Source organism: Pelodiscus sinensis, chromosome 6, assembly GCF_049634645.1.
Source record: "Pelodiscus sinensis isolate JC-2024 chromosome 6, ASM4963464v1, whole genome shotgun sequence".
NCBI classification, from domain to species: Eukaryota; Metazoa; Chordata; order Testudines; family Trionychidae; genus Pelodiscus; species Pelodiscus sinensis.
In genome coordinates, this window is record NC_134716.1 from 55047703 (window position 1) to 55068036 (window position 20334).

Sequence of the window (20334 nt, forward strand, 5' to 3'; positions counted from 1 at the left end):
TCTGGTATCATTATGGTGGTTATTAGGATGAAGACATTGCAAGCACTGGTGTATTTTGTATGAATGCATCTGAAGTTTAAGATACTCTATATAGTTTTTTTAAAATCTTATAAATTATTTCAGTTTATTTTAAGGAGGTTTTTTTGTTAAAACTCATAATGGATGTATTGTAATGGTATTATCATAAACAAACAACAAAAATAACAATACAATTTGAATAAAAATAATCAAAAATAATCTTTATATAGAGAAATATATTTAACTAACCAATTTTCTTAAGTAACCAAGTATACACAAACCTTTCATTACTGCAACAGTGCAATAGTAAAAATATTACAAATACAACTTTTTTATGGGGGTTGCATAAATTTAAAGGTGAGTATATGCTTTGCCATTGCCTCTTCTACACATGAGGAGGTTGCATGAGTTCTGGGGTCAAATGCCTTGGTTAAAAATTCTCAGGGGGTATGGTAAAGATCAAAAAGACCTGGACTCTGAGGTGCAAGTGTTCTCATTGCCAAGAGGTTGGATCTGAGACAATGGGAGTTTCTAGGAGCCCTGCAGTGTAGATGCAGAGGTTAGGAATTGTTGCTAGTCCCAGGAGCCAGCATTGTCCAAGAGCTAAAGGACATTGCTATGTCCCAAATTAAAGACTTGCATGGCCTGCTGGCCTAGCAAAAGCATGATTTCAAGGAGGGCATTCTGGCTCAGGATAATATCCATGAGTTGCCTTCACATCTCTGTCTTTTCCCCATGTTCTTGTGCATCAGCATGGTGATGCTGTCTTTGGTCACAGTGACACTTTCTCTGGTCACTGTGATTTTGTCTTTGGCCACCGTGAGAGTCTCTTCGGAGATCTGCACATCTTTCTCCCTCCATGTCTTCATGTACAGCCTCCATGTCTTGACCAGCCGAGTTTTCCTCTGTGACTCTGCCTTGAGTTCTGCAAATATTTTCCAAATCTTCCTTTTTCTCCCCCTCAAGCTAGCCCGCCTGTAAGCAGTACATAGAATCCCTGTTCTTAGCAGTCTGTCTGTTGCAGGTGTTGTGGGAGTTGAAAGGGAAGAAAAACAAATGAAAACAACAGTATATTGCATATAACCCATACAACTCATGATACTATTTTTAGAATGCATGTGTGACTTCACTTTCCTGAGATTCTTCCCATTCTTGGGTGAAAGGAACCTTAGTAAAAGGTAAGTGGTCTCTGTGTATGGAAGGTTCAGGGTACGTTTAGATTTCCGTCTTCTGTGCCTGCTGTCGTGGTTAGAGTGGGGTCAGAGCTCTGTTCCAGACTTGTTTTTGCAATGGTGTGTGCCTGCTGGAGATACTGGTATTGGAGGTGTAATGGTTAGATAGTAATCTCCTCTACATCCCTTTTAGGCTGTCCTCACTCTTGAAGATGTTATAGAGACAGAGATGACTAAGAGGCATCAAAAAGGCCGGGGGGAAACCAGCAAGATAGGCTGTAAAGTTATTTACCAGGATGGTCCCCACACAGAAGCAGTAAAGGAGTAGAAAGGACTTGCAAGCTATAACCGCAGCATGAGTGTATAGTTATTGCCTGTAATGTGTGAAACAAAATTGAGCTGGTTCTCTGTCTTAAGTCCTTCTATACCTAGGATGACCATATCTTCCAAGGGAAAAATGGGACACCGTAAGTGATTCACTCAGTTCCCCCACTCTTTAATTATTCTTGTCATTTTCTGAACTTTTCCCAGTTTGTCAACATCTGTTTTAAAATGCTGAGACACCAAAACTGGACAGATTATTCCATATGGTCTCTATAATGCCATGTACAGTAATATTGCAATATCACTCCCTTCTTCTACTCAGTATTTCCCTGTTTAAACATCCAAGGATCACCTTTGCTGTCTTAGCTATCACGTTGCACTGGGAGCTCAGGTTCAGTCCGTTGTCCATAGTTACCACTGTTCCTTTCAGTCACTGTTTTCTGAAAAGCAGTCTCCTGTCTTTTAACTGGGACTACATTCTTCATGTGATCTGCGTAGGAAGAGAGATGGAGTAAAAGAGAAGAACTATTGTCTTATATGGAGAGAATGTATATACACATGCTCCATGGCGCCAATCAAGGTCAGATAAAAAAGTCAGAAGTCTCTGAGTTAAGTTAAATGTCAATTCAATAGGGTTATGAATGAGTCACTTTAGGAAATCCTGACCACACAATGAGTTTAATTGGATTAAGACCATGAACAGTAAGTGGTTGGTTTCATTTGAGCTTTAAGCAAAAAAGCAATAGAGGGTACAAATTAATTCTAATCAAAGAAATCCTGTGATTTAACGAGGAATTTTTCAATGATAGTCAATAAACTGATTAAGCCCTCTGTCGTATTTTTAAGAAAATATTTTTAAGAAGAGCCCTGGAAAAATAGTCTAAAAGAGTTTCATAAAAATAGTCTAAAAGAGTTTCATAGTTCGTTGATCTTCCATTTTTGCTCCAACTCGCTCTGAGATAGTATATTTTCAGGAGGAACCATTCACAATGCAAATTAAGCAGGAATACTGCTTGGTATTCTCATGGAGGTTAATTCTTAACAAATTCATATGCTTTTTCCATTGTCTGTTTTGGTCCTTACAAGATGTAAGCTGAGAATGGTGATGTTGTGCCAGAAACCCCACACAGTTTTTCAAAACCTGACAGAAGTGACAAGCATTTATTTGAAGGTGTATCTACTCTGCAATCGGAAGGAGTGAATGGAGCACCTAACCTAGCTGGAGTGAAAATTCTTGATATGTACAGGCAGTCCCCGGGTTACGTACAAGATAGGGACTATAGGTTTGTTCTTAAGTTGAATTTGTACGTAACTCGGAACTGGCTCCAGATTCAGCCGCTGCTGCTGAAACTGACCAGGGGATGACTACAGGAAGCCCGAGGCAGAGTTGCTCTGCCCCCAGCTTCCTGGAATCAGCCACTGATCAGTTTCAACAGCGGCTGAATCTGGAGCCTGGGACAGAACAGCTGGGGCGTTGCCGGGTAGGTCCCCCCAGGACCAACCCGGCAGCACCCCAGCTGCTCTACCCCAGGCGTCCACAACAAAAGCCTGGTCTGCTGGGAGGGGTCCCCAGCAGACCAGGGACACCCCGAACAAAGCCGCAGAGGCGACGGGGTCCCATGCCTCCAAGGCTTTGCTCGGGGTGTCCCTGGTCTGCTGGGGACCTCCCCAGCAGACCAGGGACACCCGGAGCAGCTTTTCTCGCCCCGGAGGATGCGGTGGTGGGACCACTGCGTGTCTGGGTGGTCCCTCCGCCCACGAGTTCCGGGGCGAGAAAAGCCCCGTTCGTAAGTGCGGAGTCGGATCCGCGTAACTCGGGGACTGCCTGTACTCAAACTAGCCTGTGAAGCCAACCATAGTACCTTGGCTTCACTGTTACTGTTACTTGAGCTAAGTTTGGTCTAGCTAAGTTATATACTCATTGCAATCAGCTCCCAATATCAGCACACACATATTCCAAAGCACAAACAGCCTTGTCAGAAGGAAAGGAAATAGGGCAACAGGATCACAGTGCATAATGGAAAGGGAACTTCTCTTAGCTTGCAAGAATGATGCCTATTTAGTTCTCCTAAAGAATAATTACAGATATCATCTTCGTGATCTTGCTAAAAAAAACACTCAAACTCTTCATGCCCAAACTAATAATATTACTTTAGGTAAAAACAGCAACAAGCTTTCAGTTTGTCAAAATGGACAATAGCAGATGGTCTGACAGTTGTATAATACAAAAACAGAATAGACAGGTCATCAAAAATGGTCAACAGCAGACTAGAAATGTGAGCACTGGACAGACCATTTTCCAAAGAAGGAACTAGTTTGCCCGTAGCAGAAAAAAGAGACAGTTATATTTTGAGGATCAGTTCCTGAGGGATTTCATCTTCCTCTTAGATTTATTAAGATTTTTCTGAAGTAAATAAGATCCCATGTTAAAGTAGCTTGTGAGGTAAAATTAGGAAGACTTTTGTTTGCAGAGTAATATCAAGCAGCGTTACTAAACCAAGTTATTTTGTGGATCTTCTCATTAACTTAACTAATAGAGAGTTTGTTAATTTTGTTCATTCAGTATGTTGGTGTCTTACCTGGGGTGGAGGTGGTTGGAAACAAATTAATTACAGAGTATAGTTTTCTTTGTTTCTGTAGTATTAGGCTATTGTTTTCTTTTTCTTCTTGCCATCTCTTGTAACTGGAACACCAGCTATTTAAAGGATTGCTGGCTAAAGGAAAAGTTGTCGTTTTTGCAATTTAACCATTGCTACTGAGCAGCGTGCAGGCTTGTTTGGTTGAAATAATTTGTTTGTAATAACATTCCCAATGAATTGTAGTGCTCTTTTTAAACAACCATGAAGGACAGTGCGTGGGGGTAAGTTTGAGGAACAAGATATTGTTCTCTGTAATGCAGCAGAAAAAAGGAAAGCAAGATGTATTCTCTATGCAAAAACATTGTTCAAGACTGCTGCTACTCACAGTGAAGTCAGAGGCTTAGTTCTTGCCATGGTGTATAGTGGAGATTCGAAATATAAAATGGCAATAGAACAGAACTGGGTTGGATTGATTAAATGTTGCATGGAGTACAATCCAGGAAGCTGAATTAGATGCTAATTTCCGAATTAGATACAATTTTTACAATCTCAGGCAAGAAGAAATGCATAGCAGGCACATATCAAAGGAGGCCAACAAGTGATAGTGATAGAAAAATATGACCCTTCTACAGGATGAAGGAGGAAGAAATAAGCATGATATGTGTGCTTTCACCCTGCATCCCTTTGCCCACCAAAGATTCAGGACTTCTCAAATAAAAGAAAATTAACTTATACAAGAACAAAGCAGCACCTATCCAAATCCACAAATGTGGAACTATGAATCAGAAACATATAGTTCAGTGTTTCTCAACCAGTGGTACGAATACCTTCAGGGGTACTCAAGAGAATTCTGGGTGGTACGTCAACACATCTGAAATTTGGAGAAAACTGAATTTTTGTTATAGCACTTTATTATTTGTGTACTTTTTACATCCAAAAATGTCATCGCCCGCCTGGCTATGATTAAGATATTGCAATAGTAGAAAAAAAATGTGTGTGTCTGAACACTGTAGATCCTGGGGGTACTTATAATTTTTTTAAAGGGGTACTTTATAAAAAAAGGTTTAGAAACACTGATATAGTTATTTTCAATGTTGTTCTGATTCCAACTAAGTTTTCTTCCAAAGGTGACATTTTTAGTAGTCATTCACATAACAGCACAAACATTCATTACACTGTGCAAGACACATAAGACAAGCTCCTTGCCCCAAAGCATTTACAATCTCTCTCATCCACGCCTCTGCCCTGTGCTCAGTGGAGTACGTGAATGGTTTGAAAACTGAAGCCAGCAAAGTTTAAAACTGTTTGGGCCATATATTTATCTGGTGAGGATTGGCACAGATCCATTGCAGCAAATGGAACCATGCTGGATCTATAGCCACTGATGTTCTAGACAAGATTGTTTGCTTTCTCCATCCTGACCCTGCCTCAAACTATGTAGATAGGGAAGTTAAATAATAGCAAATAATATTTTAGAATTTATCTTGTCTAGATACATTCTTCATGTTTTTTCTCTGGAATCTTCTATTGTGTTATAAAAAAAAATTTCCTTCCTTTCCTAGGTACATTTCTTTTTGTCACTTCTCCTTTGGGAGGTGGCTAGAATTGTGCAAAGCCCTGGTATAGGAATGGGTTCATCACTGTGTTCCTGAGTCAGGATGTTCCACAGCTCTGGGCTCCCTTGACAGCTCTAGACCCCTCTCTGATGAATTTCACTTTTATTGACAGTTCCATTTGTTCCATTGATTGCAGTCATGATGGGTTATGATGATGGAGAGAGTTGGTCTTTTGAGAGAGGTTGGGCCCAGTTCACTGAAAGCTTTGAAGATCAAGACCCAGGGATGATAAAGTCTCTTCCTTTTATGGACTCCACACTTCTGGAGCCACAGAAGGTTCCCAGAAACTTGTGAGATCTGGGTATGTCTGAATTCCAGTGGCCTGGGAGAGCCTTAAACTGTGGTATATACTTGGCGTGACTGACTTGCATGCACTTCCCTCTTCCCACCTCAAAATCAGAAAATAATAGTCTGAGTACCATGGCAGCCAGGGCATAATAAGCTGACAAATGGCATCTTGGGACCTGTTACCAGCTTGTGTCATTTAGAATTGCCATTAGACAGCTTTAAATTGCTTTGGGGATGGAATTGGACCAGCCTGAGAATCAGGGAGATCTAAGTATCTGCTTGGTGGTCTCTACTCCTTTAAAAACAGTAATTAGTCTTGTAGCACCTTAGAGACTAACAAACATGTAAATGATATCATCTACATATTTTGTTAGTCTGTAAGGTGTTGCAAGACTATTTGTTGTTTTTTAAGATTTTCCAGTTACAGACCAATTCGGCTATCCCTTTGAAGCTTTTCTACTCCTTTAGTATGCCAAGAGGAAAGGGAGCACAGAGAATTGATATCCAGGCCTTTGAGTTTGACCTAGAAACCTAAGGAGAGCAAATGCTGCACCTGCAGCACGAGCATGTTTGCTGTCTTGTATTGCTGAGATGGGGTGACACATCCTGCACCAGCTGGAGACTCTTCTAGGTTATCACATTCATTACCAGATATAGCACATGGCAGTAATCAAGCCTAAAGGTGACATATGCATAGATCATTATGATGGGCAAACTCTTGGCTAGTCACAGATGAAAGCAGGCATTGCTGGCACTTGTTCTTATTTAGGTAACTAGGAACATGGAAACATCTGGAGGTTCAAATTTGCAAATACTTTTGATGCATTGAGGATAGCTGCCTTAAATTAAGGATAATGGTAACAAAAGGAAAACATGGGAAACACTTCAAGCCTGAAGAAACGTGTGCAGAGATTATGAAAGAATGGATTTGTGGGACAAGTAGCTTTATGGAGAAGAGCAAAGGTATTTGAGGCCTGAGTTGCTGGATCCCTACATAGTCTTTTGAAGCCACCGCATTAAAGGAAATCATGGGAATTGCATGTGGAAGATGGCACAAAGAGGGAAAAGAAGAGGAAGGGGCAGTAAATAGAGAAGGCTGGAAGGTGTGAAAAGAGGCAAGGAAGAATTGGTTGCTAACCGTATCTCTGCTGAGAGATTATATAGGGCATCAAATATATGGACAAGAAGACTGAACATGACACCTTTAAGGACAGAAATCCATCAGCAAAATCCTCTGAGTTTATACAGCTTCAGCTATGTGAATAATGTAGCTGAAGCTGTTGGACTTAGATTTACTTACTGTGGTGTCTTCACTGCAGTATGTCCACAGGAAAAGCTCTACCATCAACTCCCCTTGTGCTTCTCATTCTGGTGGAATACCAGCATCGCTGAAAGAGTAATGCCATCGATTTAACAAATCTATACGTAACTCAATAAACTAACCCCTGCTGAATCAGTTGCTGCCTGTCAATCTGGTTGGTAGCGTAGACATACTCTAATTGAATTTAGCACTAACAGTACATCAAACTATGGGGACAAGCTGTGATGCATACCTCTCACAGTTCTCTTACCTCCATTGTGAGAGGTGCACAACATATTAAGGATGGATTGATGTTTATATGGAATATGAATGACTCATTAAATAATTTATCCTGTTGACTAAAATCTAAGTTTGCATGCAGTATCAGACATCTGTTATCTGAGCACTAGTCTCATATCCTGGTGCTGCTGGTATGTGTTTTAAATGCCTCATTGACTTAGATGAGTTATAGTCCAATTACTGAGTGATTGGTCAGGTGCAGGTCTCAAACATTTTTATTTACTGTTTTTTCCCGTCTATGGTGAGTTTGATCTGGTTGTTAGGTCTTATATGAAATATTCTTGACACAAATACCCTTGCTCTGCCTCCTTTGTGCCCCTTCTCCAAGGCCCCACCCCAGCTCACTCCATCCTCTCTCCCTCCCCCATCCTTCCTCCCTTTCATCAAGCAGGGGCAGAAGGTTGAGGTGCAGGCTCTGGTCTTGGGTTAGTGTCTGAGCTGAGCCTGGGGTAGGGGGTAGGGTGCAAGAGGGGGTTTATGGTACAGGGTCTGTAAGGGAGTTTGGGTCTAGGGGGAGCTCAGGGCTATGGCTGGGGCTTGGGATACAGAAAGGGGTTTATGACTGGGGCAGGGGTTCAAGATGCAGACTCCACCTGGACACTGCTTACCACAGGTGGCTCCTGGGTGGTGGTACAGGGGACTAAGGCAGGCTCACCCCTGCCCTGGCCTGGCACCACTCCCAAAAGCATCCAGCAAACTCCCTCCATCCCAAGACATGTTGTGCCCACCTCTGTTCTGTGGGGATAGACTATGAGGGGGGGGGGGGGGGAGAGAGTGGGCACCCTGACATCAGCGCCCCTTTCACTCCTTTCCCTGCCCTGCACAACAAGCTGGGGAGGGCGGACAGCTCCACAGAAAAGGGCAAGAGGTGCACAGCAGTCAGGGGAAGGGCAGCTGAAGGGCCAGCATTTGATAGCCACTTGGTCAAACGAGTTAAGATCACCCATCAGAGGCTCCAAGATCTACCAGTAGATCCCAATCTACTGGTTGGTAACCACTGATGTAGTTGGTATCATGAACTTTCGTGGGCAAAACGCACTGGGTTTTGCTCATGAAAACTCATGATACCATCTACATGTTTTGTTAGTCTTTAAGGTGTTACTAGACTATTTGTTGTTTTTAAGGGTTTTTTTTTTTGTTATTTTTATTCTCTCTGATAGCCCTTACACCCACCAAAAAAAGAAACACATATAAAATAACATGTAACAAGTTTATAGATTTTGACCATTGAAACAAAAGCAAAGCTAAAAAAGAATTGAAAACTTTACAGATTGGTTATTCAGATTTAATTATCAAGTGCATTGCTGATAGCAAATGGAAGTGATGTCTTTTTCCAGATTTTCCATTAATATGATAAGGATTTTTCCACTTTCTTTGGAGCAAATTTTCATGAGAAAAAAGAGTATAATTTTAATGAGGAAACAGTTACCAAACCCTAACCAGAGGATCTTTAGGTTCATGAAAGGACATTAGGAACAAGCAAACAGGCAATATAAGAATGAGCTCTAGATCATAAAAAGTTTTTGATTATCAATACAATGAATGACTTGCAGCCAAAGTAAAGATTTTTTTTAAAGTTTTCTTATAAGCTCCATAGGATTTTTAAGACTAGATCCATCAGCCTGTAGTGCACTAAGTATCTTCTGTGTGGAGCTGAGTGTCTGGAATTCTCATTTCTTTCAGTCTTGACTTTTGATTTTGTGTCTCTCCACTATTACTACAGATCTTAAGCTGTCTTCATGGAACCAAATGATTAGAATAAGGATTTAAAGTGTTTGGAGGTGAGATTGAAAAATGGCTTGCTTGTGCTTGGTAGGAAGTTACACTAAGATAGCTGTATGTTATAAGCTATTAAAAATGTCAGATAAGCAGCTGAAAAGAATACAAGGATACTAGATAACAAATGTTTTCTTTAGACTCAGGAAAGTGCCTCACTTTCAGATGTTTGAATTTAAACTTTAACCTTGCCCTTGAATTTCCAGGCTTTCAAAATTTGCTTTTAATTAATATAACATTTTAAAAATGTTCTAATGCCATTGATATTTGTTTGCAACACTGAGTCTTTGCAAGGCTTACTCCTACACCATAAAATATGTACCCAATAATTCTAAGTTCAATGTTAAGTATTTAGTCAACTTTCAAAATATGCACAGTTGTTTGCATGTGTATATGGGGTTTATCACATATTTGTAAGTATTAGCACACGTCATTTGGTGTGTTTTAGAAATTAAAGCACAACTGTCTGAGCTGCATTTGGCTTAGGTCTGAAAGGTGTGTGGGGGAGTGGGGAGGCAAAAGAGGGCATTAATTCACTTTTGTAGTTCCTAATTTGGGGGATTGGAGGCTGCTGCCCTAATCCCTGGTCACCTATTCCTAAGTGCCCTCATGCTTACAGTTGAATGTTTTGGACACTACTGATTGCCTTGAGGAACATACAAGAGACAGAACTATGTAGCACCTTAAAGACTAACAAGATGGTTTATTAGGTGATGAGCTTTCATGGGCCAGACCCACTTCCTCAGATCAATTTGTGGAAGAAAATTGGCACGACCATATATACCAAAGTGATACAATCAAAAAAAGTGAACATATATAAAATTGACAAATCAAATTTTAGAACAGAGTGGGGGTGAGAAGAGAAGGTTAGTGTCTGTGAGGTAATGACATTAGAGGTGATAATTGGGGAATCTATCTTTGTATTGGGTGAGATAATTAGCATCTTTGTTGAGACCTATACATAAAGTGTCAAATTTAAGCATGAATGACAATTCTGAAGCTTCTCTTTGAAGTCTGGAGTTAAAATCTCTCTGAAGCAATACTCATGTTTTAAGGTCATTGAGAGAATGGTCAGTCCAGCTGAAATGGTAGGCAACAGCTTTCTCTCTGTGAGAGAGTCTGATGTCTGTTTTATGTGCATTGATTTTTTTGGCGAAGCGTCTGAGAAGTTTGTCCAATGTACATAGCAGATGGACACTTTAGGCACATGATGGCATAAATTATATTTCTGGAAGTACAGGAATATGTATTCTTGATCTTGTAATAGGCATGGTTAGGTCCAATAATGGTGTCAGCAGAATAAATATGTGGACAAAGCTGGCACCGGGGTTTGTTGCAAGGGAAAGTTCCAGGGTTGAACATAAGTATTGTTGTGAATAAAGATGCACAGGAGAATTATTACATATTTTGAAACTTACTATCTAATTCATATAACATTACTTCCAGGGAGTACTTCTCATTAACTTTCTGTTGTATGTTGATTGTTTCTTTCTTTGTTGTCTTAACACTGGCAAACAAAACGCATATGCAGGCAATGACTCAATGCTTTATCTCTGGATGTTGTTAAAGAGCAGTTGATCAGCTATACAAAGAGCTCCTTTTCAGCAAGACTGCACTTTCTTCTGGAGATCCAGTGGGCTTCAAAGAGGAGGTATGAAGGCTTTGTAAATCCCTGTCTGCAACATGAAGTCACCTGGGATAAAATCCTGGCCCTGTTGAAGTCAAATGGAGTTTTGTCATTCACTTCAAAGGGACCAGGATTTCACCTCATTTCTGTATATTGAAAGTCAACTCAGCTCTCATGGAAGGGTATCTAGCCTTAGAGTAGTGGTTCCTAACCTTTTTCAGATGGGGACCCATTTTGACAATTCAAGGAGACTTGGTGACCCAAGGCAATTCAAAAACGAGGGGAGGGGAGGAGATAGAGCCAACTGGCGGGGACACTTGGTGATCCTTTTGAAATGTAATGGTGACCCATATTTGGGTCCCAACCCATGGGAAACCCTGCCTTAGAGTTCAGAGATCTTGGGACCAGAGAGTGCTGAATAATTTCTGGACAAGAAAGGTTTCTTATCAATATATTTCTATAATGTAGGTATTGAAAATATTCCCACTGTTTAAAATAAAGTGCCTGGAAGTGGAACTAATTTCAACTGTGTCAACAATTACAAGTCTAAAATAAAATGCATCCAAGAATTGTAAGGATTAGTTTAGATTGTGATTTAATCCCTTTCCACTAGGATTGAAACCATCAATCCATCCAGAAGACTTTTAAAAAATAAGTTTATTTTAGAGTATGAAATTTAAGTTTACAGACTTATTCCTTCCTTTGGTTTGAGGCAGGGTGTGATGTGGCAACAGAAAATAAAGACACAGGACAGAAACAGCCACTTACTTAGTCCATCCATGAAGTTGTCATTTTTATACCTTGGAATAAGATCAATGTCATTCTATTTTTTCTTTTAGATGTCTTTGATCTTTTTGTCTATTTCCAGCATGCATAATGCTGCCTACATGGTCACACAACAGCAGTTATAAATATCTGTGTGCTTGGTTTAGTCAAGTGGAATTGTTTGAAATAAGTATCTATCTGATCTGCTGTTTGTGTGCTGAGAGTAGGGGCAGTATGTATGGGGGTTGTTTAAAAAGATGTGTTTCTAAGAAACGGTGACAGAGCTTTTATACAGCGGTATTAGGGAGCATTGCCATGGTAACTTTATAAGCTGTGCTAACAGAGTCCATAATAGGATCAAGCTGGATAAACCTCTCTCCTTATGCATGAAAGAACACCTCTGTAAGTCACTATTTGTTCTCAGTTATAATCCTCAAAGCCCAATTCATGAAAAGTTTATCATATGGGATTTTCACTCAAGGAGAGACATGCGGCCTTAAAACTAGGGCAGGACTTAGATGAAAAAAAATCTTCTGTGCCTGTGTCATGTTCCAGCCTGCAGAGAAATTGTATTTGCTTTTAAAAGGATGAGTAGAAGATGATAGATAAATGATAAACAAGGGTACTTATGACCTGCTATTTGTTTGTAATCTGTTATATGTATATGTTAGAAAGAGAGCAAGAGCAAGTGCTCGTGCTCTAAAACAAACCAAAAGTCTCTAAGAACCCAATTATCCTGCATATTATGAATTTGAATTTAAAAAAATAAAAGAGAGAAAAGAAGTACAAAAGCACATGGAAAAGAAAGTGTTATGCTGCTACAGAGTATATGGAAGTGTTCAAAGTGCTTTGGAAATTGAACACACTCGCCAACAAAAACAACCACAACCAAGTATCGAGTCTTTAGAAAATGGAAATATGATGATGAAAGTACATCTGTAGCTCATGATCACTTTCCTGAATGCATGGGTGAAAAGCAAAAGATTAAAATATTCAGTAAAGCAGCCCAGAAAGCTTTTAACTGAATTCTGCACTCTAATCCACTCGGATTAGATTCAAAGCCAGAACCATAAAGTACAGGGTTGAAGCTTTTAAGACCTATTAAGGGTCTTCCATAAGACAGTTCAGAACCACGGGAAACCCACCACAGTTAGACAGACACACTCCGAGCAGCCCCTACAGGGAGGAAGGGTACAGAATGTGAAATGGGGTGATACATGTGGCCTGGAGGCTCAGGTCAGGGTTAGACAATATGGCATTACTATTTGAGCACTTCCTATTGTCAGATTACATTTTTTGTGAGCCTGACACCAAACATAGTTGTGGGCCCTTATAATGCCCAGGTTTAAAAATCAGGCCCAAACCCACCTTAATCCAAAGCAGCATTTTTCTCCCTTCATCCCCTCCCAACTACACAACCCTATTTCCCTGACCAGGTAAAAGGCAAGATCCAGGGGGTAAGCCCCAGTCCTGAGCAGCAGCATGCAGAGCTTGGGGGAGGGGACAGCTTCAGGCAGAAGTGGCTCTGGTGAGCCCTGCAGGCAGGGGAGTGGCTTGGGCAAGCCTGTCCCATTAAATATCTACACATCCACTAATGTGATCTATGCCATCAAATGCCAACAATGCTCCACTGCCATGTATATTGGCAAAACTGGACAGTCCCTATGGGAAAGAATTAATGGACACAAATCAGATATCCGTAAAGGCAATACAAAAAAACCTGTTGGAGAACACTTAATCTTCCTGGACGCTCATTAATGGATCTCCAAGTCACCCTGTTGTTTCAGGCCAATTCCACAAGCCAAATACACAGAGAAGGGTTGGAACTTAACTTCATTTACAAGTTTAATTCTCATGCAAATAGAATGAACAGAGACATCATCTGAATAGAGACATCGGCTAACTCCCACACTACCTTCCACATCCTAATGACTAAACCAACCAATGGAGGTGCTAATTGTTCTTATCAGCCTCTTGTGACTACTTGAACCATCTACTCACTGTCTCTCTTTTTTTTTTCTTCTCCTTTTCTCTCTCTCATTTTTCCTTCTCCCCTCCCCGCCTTCCCTTATTAATTATTGGTTCTGGACTTCTAATACTCCAGTCATCTGAAGTGGGTTGTGCCCACAAAAGCTCATGATCCCATCTACATGTTTTGTTAGTCTTTAAGGTGCTACTAGACTATTTGTTGTTTTTTAAGTTTTTCCTGTTACAGACTAACTCGACTACCCCTCTGAAGCCATTAAATATGGCCCAGCCAAGCTCACCTCAAGGCCCAGCCAAGCTCACCACACTGCCCTTTGCACTAGCTCAGATTGTCCCAGCTTCTCCAGTGGTCCCAGGCAGCACAGCTCTGGGGAGGCAGGCAGAGCTTCCACAGATGTTGGGCAGCAGAGACCTCCCAGAGCCGGAGCTGCACAGGAGTGCAGCCAGGCAGCAGAGAAGAGCTCTAAGCCAGCCTGCATGGGCAAGCAGAAGAGACCAGGGGGAGGAGTGGAAAGAAGCCAGGGGGCTGGTCTGGTCTCAAGGTGCGGCACAAGTAGGCTGGGACCCTTTTGGAGTCTGGGCCCAGTGCCACTGTAAAGCCAGCACTGGCATAATCCACTGAGAATTATGAGCAAGACAAATTCTAGGATAAATACAACCACAGATTGCATTTGGACAGGGATTCTGAGGTTGGCTGCATTCTCCAGTTCCACAGCATAGCACTTCTCTCTACATACAATGGGGATAATCAAGACTATACCATATTTCAGAACATATAGCTCTTAACCGCTAATTATTTGAATTCTGATGACATATAACTAGTTTCATAACTAAAAAATTCTAGTTTTGCCAGTGAAAAATGTGAGACCTCCCTCTAATACTCTGTCAGTTAGCATTTGAGTTTTAATATCAGCCAAAAGAAATATATTTGACAATTGCCACTGTGATAAGGAAAGTTACCCCCCATCAGCTGGATGTGCTCATGGTGAATGATCTGTTAATCAAATTTAGCCCTTTCTTTGGTTTCTGAATTGTCCACCATCCAAGTGCTGAGTCCAGGAATACATTCATAGTTCATGTACTGTGTGAGCACACATAATGTCAGATGTTACCTATGTCAGCCTTTAATTTGCTTGTAAGCTGTTCTTTGTGAGGGCTTGCTTCCTACAGTCCCACCTCCACCGTGGGGAGGCAGGACAGTGTGCCATGCATCCCTCCAACTAGGGATATAATAGTGTAGTCAATTAACCGATAAGCAAAAGCTTATAGGTTAATGCTATAGACTACATGCATTCCCGTCTCCCCTTGCAGTCATTTTTTAGCAGGCTCAGTCCTGGCTCATGCTGGGTCTAGGAACTACCCTTGATGTGGCTTTGCATTTAAAGTGTATTAGCATCCAGGTGGAAAGGCAGCCCAGCTCAGTTCCAGCTTGTGCTGGATTCAGGAGCTCAGCCCCTCTGTGCTGCTGACTCTACTCCAGAGTAGGGGAACTGGCAGCCAGTCCACGAGGGGAGCGGGTTTTTAAACTGGTTGCCCTCATGGACCAGCTCCCACCTGGCACTCTGTGCTGCTGCCTCTGATACAGGCAGCAGCACAGAGTGGCCAGGGGCTTCTTGGGAGTAAAGCCAGACTGCACTGGCAGCTGGCTCCGCCCCTGGGAACGATAGAATAGTCGACTAACCAATAAGAATTGATGAGGTTAATCAACCATTCAGTTAGCCAATATTTAACATCCCTACCCCCAACCATGGAGAGGGGAGGAGAATGGGTGGGTGCACACTCGCCCCAGCCTCCCCAGCTCTGGGGCACTGGGGGAGGGAGGAGGGCACACCATGCAGCCCCAGCCCTAGAGCACCAGGAGTTGGACACTGGGGGCAGCAGCACTCTGCCTCCAAGACACCTACAGCAGGCGTTCCGGGGGCCGAGTGTGGTTGGGGGCCATGCCTGGTAGTTTGGAAAGGCAAAGCCTTCCCCTGTCTAGGCTACCGAATGCCCATGTTATCTGAGCTGTGTTGTTTTAGTTTCACGGTATTGTCTCTGATCCCAGGCTGGATGTCTCTTTTACTCTTTCAGGATCCTGACAAGAGCAGTAAGGATCAAGAATCAGAGCAGGGTCATACCTAAGACTGAGAGCAGCAGAGAAGTTCATAGTCAAGCCCCAGTCCAGTGTCAATACCAAGGATCAGAGTCCAAGTCAGGTTTCAGGGTCCTGGTCAAGAGGTGAGGTGGAGGGTGAGCTAGTTATAGCTGTTGCTGAGTAGCACCATGAAAATGGCTGGAGGCAGCTCTATGGGCCTGGGTTTGAGACTGACTGGAGCCTTCAATTCAGAAGACTGGACCATTTTAGGGAAAGGTAGCAAGAGATTATAGACCAAAGAAATTATAAGATATTTTATTTTCCTTTAAGGTGCATCTATGCTGCACCCTTATCTTGAAATAACTTATTTCATAATTTGGCCTGTCTATACAGCACCAAATTTTGAAAGCAACTGCTATTCCGAAACTTCCCTTAATTCTCATGGAACGAGGTTTACAGGGATGTTGAAATAGTAAGCGTGTTATATTTTGAAATAACGGGTTTGCTTAAAAAACACAGAATAGCTATTTTGGGATTCTGGCAGCTTCCCGAAATAGCGCTGCTGTCTAGATGTACCCTTACTGATGTGAACCCTATTGGACACAGGTTTACAGGGATGTTGGAATAGTGAGCCAACAAAAGCCACTAGGGTAGATTCAATTATACCAGTACAATTGCCCTTTACCAGTATAACTTGTTTTGTTTGGGAGTAGGGAGTGGAATAGTGCATGAAATGTACAGTTTTGCTGATATAAGTGGCATCCATATGTAATCTCCTTTTTCCTCCCCGGGTTACTCAGGAGCAGCTCAGATTCACAGCTGTGCCTGGGCGCCTGATGGTTTTAACTTAAAAGGAGATCCTGAGTACCCCAGTGGTGATGTCATTTAGTTGGGGATTCCCTATGTACCCCCTTGCTGCAGCCCTTGGCTCATAAAGAATATACAATGGCAGTGCCTCCACCTGGCGGACCCTGTACACACTTAATGGTGTGCCTTGGGAGCCTCCAGGAATAAAATTATTCCAACAATAATCTGGATCTAACTCCAGGACAACAATTATAAAATTATAAATAATATACATCTAATTTATTACATTAGAATTAATACACCTTTACTTAATTTAAAGAAACAGGGTTTAACAGATTAACAGTGAATAAAATTAACAAAGTAGACAGAAATAATAGGAACTTATCTATCTGGCATTTGCACTGCCACTATTTATCCCACCCCAGAGTGTGCACTCCTCTGGACTCAGAGTCTCAGACACTTGCTTGCGTGGGTGCGCTTGAAGATCTGCAGTTGGAGTGGAGGTTCTCTGTAGGTTCTATGTGTATTAGTCTAAACTGTGCAGCCACCTGAAAACTCCCTCTGCCACTGGAGCAGACTCCACCAAATGCCAGCAGCTCTGGTTAACTGGACTGGACACTCTGCCTCTCTTTGGACCCAGAGTTAGTGTATACCTCTGTGGTCTGTCCCAGGCAGCACTTTTCCAAAGAGCCCATTTACTTACAGCCTCTTCCTTTGTGCTGGTTTTTGTGTAGTCCTTCTCAGCCACAGGTGTAGCCATAGTCTCTCCCCCTAGGGCAATCAGCAGCCTGCTAGATCCAAACACCGCAGACTTTCAGTCCCAGGCTGTACTTGCCACATAACAGCTCCTGGACTGGATATAAGGCTCTTCCACAGCAGCCTGGCTCCTCTCTTCCAAAATGGAGAGTCCCAGACTGCTGAGCCCCTCTCTCAACATGCCCAGACAAGCCCCCTCTTCCTGGTTTCCTCAAGGACTCATGGGAGTTGTAGTTTCTAGGGCTAGATTGCAGCACACAGGGTCCTCCCAGAAAAAGTCAGAGGCACCTTTAGTAAAGGGACTACACATAGTAGAAGCACTTTGTGGGCAGAGCATACCAGTGTTACTATATCAACAGAATGCTCCTAGTGCAGTCAGTAAAAAAATCAGAGGAAAATAATCTTAAAACAACCCCTTTTGTTTGGATAAATACCATTTTATGAATCAGCCAACATGTTGAGCAAGCTGATGAAAAATGCCATAGTAGCTGAGCCAGCTAGTACTCATTTCTTCTAATATGTGGCACAGAGATGAGTGTTGTGGTGCCACTCCTGAATCTGAAACTCCCAGATGATTCCACTAGCCATGAGGTTGCCTTGTCAGCTGTATATTCCACCACAGTTATGCTATTTAATGTACTAATTCTCAAAGATTCCAGCTCTGAATATGTCATCAGTTCATCTGTGGCAAAAGGAGAAATTTCTCCATGATCACATTTGATTTTTATATCCAACTGCATGTTAACCACATTCACCCACAATGCAGCTATTTTGGATATTCATAATTCAGCTTGTATCTTAACTTGGTCAGCATCTGCAAGGAAAATAGCAGGTTATAAATATGCTTCTTTCTTTCTTTCTTTCTTTCTTTCTTTCTTTCTTTCTTTCTTTCTTTTATAGTTAATTTCAAAAAGTCATCTCATTTGAGTAATGGTTAATGTATTATGCAATTATAATAATATAAAACACTTCTTAACATCTAATTTTCATGAATTTAATGCTAGGTTTTTTCCACATTGTATTATCTCTAAAAGAAACCCAAGTAATTTTCAGGAAACTATATTTAGTATAATTTCAAGTTTAACAAATTTGAAAATTCTAATTGAATTATACATTCTATAATCCTATAACAATAAGAATAGTCTCTGATTTATTCATGGATTGTGAAATTCATCCCTCTACAGACAATCAATAAAAACTTCTTTATACTACCTATGTCCCTGACACTGAGTCCTTAAATGGGACTAGAGTCATACTCAGAAATCATGCTAGCCCTCTACTGAAAAATGAGGGTGAGTCTACACAGGACCCTAAACTTGAAATAAGATATGCAATTTGTGCTATGCAAATTGCCTATCATATTTCAAATCTATTTCTAAATAAGTTATTTTGAAATGTGGCATGTCTACACAGTGCCAAATTTTAAAATAATGTGCTATTTTGAGCCATCCCTTATCCCTCATGCAATGAGGTTTACTGGGATGGCAAAATAGCACCCGATATTCTGAATTTTTTTTTTAAATAACAGGCAGCTTGTGTACATGTGGGGTTGCTATTTTGGGATACCTCCAGTATCCCAAAATAGCCATACAGTGTAGACATACCCTTAAGAAGTATTTGTGTTCCTTTCACATGATGTGGCTGAGCAAGTTCCTCAAAGGTACTGCAAAGACAAAGATCATGGCCTTGTTTCCTTGTTTCTCCACTCTATCAAAGTTCTGCTCAGATGGCTTGGAGAGAGGGGGCCCTGGAGAAGGTGGCAGGCACAGGAAGTTGCAGGACCATCTTTGCCAGCTTTCCACCAGGAAAGAGTTTCTCTGCACAAAGACAATTTCTACTGGCTAATAGAGAGAGATAAAGATACCAAAAACTCTTGGACATTGTGCAATCCTGCTGCATTTTGGGATCATTACTCAGGCTCATCAAAGAATTAAGAAGAGAGAGACAACTGTATCAGATACAGACTGACTTTAGGCATAATGTACCCTTGTTAGAAATCTGGAGAAAAAAATCTCTGTTCAGCCTGCTATATCCTAACCCAGATTCCGACTATAAGAAAGAATGAAATAGTCAGCATTTCAAGAGCTTATAGAATAAATTACTAGTGAGTGCCGTGCCTGGTAGCACTGCTGTAATTATGGGTCAGCTCCTAATATTGTTATAAACCACACATTCCAGGGCTTTGCAAGCACTTAAAAGCATATTTTGCTCTCATTGCTTAAAAGGGACAACCCGTGGCAATAACAAAAGAAATGCAGACTATGGCTCTTAGTTCTTAGTGTTGACTGCTGCCTTTCACTACTTTTAACTAAAAATTACAATCTGTATGCACTTACATATCATCATCCTAGCCCATTTCTTGGGACATTGTCAGCTACATTGTGAAAATATTCAGTGAAGTGTTACATTCATTCAGTATCTCAACTCCACTGACATAGTATCACATCTGGAGTACCTGATAATAAAGTCAGAAGGAAATTTCTCATAAAATATATGAGTTGTAATGGACCCACTAACATACCAGATCCAAAGAAGCTGCAGGCAGGATACAGTGTCAACAGTAGGGTTTTGTTTTCAATGGCTGTGTGTCATATTCCTGGATTTTGGAACTGGTACAATGTCAATAGAAGCTCATTTAAAAAAAAAATTGGATATGATGTTCAACAAGAAAGGAAAAAATACATTAAAATAACAGTAACACTCTGAGTTAAACCTAGAATTGCAAACTTTGACCTTAATGAACCCTGCTTTAATGAGACATTTCAGCACATATATTATATAAAATCTACCTCTTGACTAAGATGCCTTTAATGACAGTCATTAATATCTGCACATAGAAACACTTCAATGCATAGGCATAACAGGGTGAGTTAAAATGCTTTCTTGTGTGATTTTCTATTATTAATGATGATCAATTACAATATTTACATATGTTTTATTTGT

General features: G+C 41.2%; 1 long non-coding RNA gene across 1 annotated transcript; it reads right to left on the reverse strand.

The window, feature by feature from the left end:
- Positions 1 to 256: 256 nt before the first annotated feature.
- On the reverse strand, positions 257 to 18241 carry LOC142829872 (uncharacterized). Its single transcript, XR_012904751.1, has 3 exons — positions 17339 to 18241; positions 7298 to 7385; positions 257 to 2004 (listed from the first exon to the last, which is right to left on the reverse strand). It is a non-coding gene; the product is annotated as an uncharacterized LOC142829872 (long non-coding RNA).
- Between the last annotated feature and the right edge of the window lie 2093 nt (positions 18242 to 20334).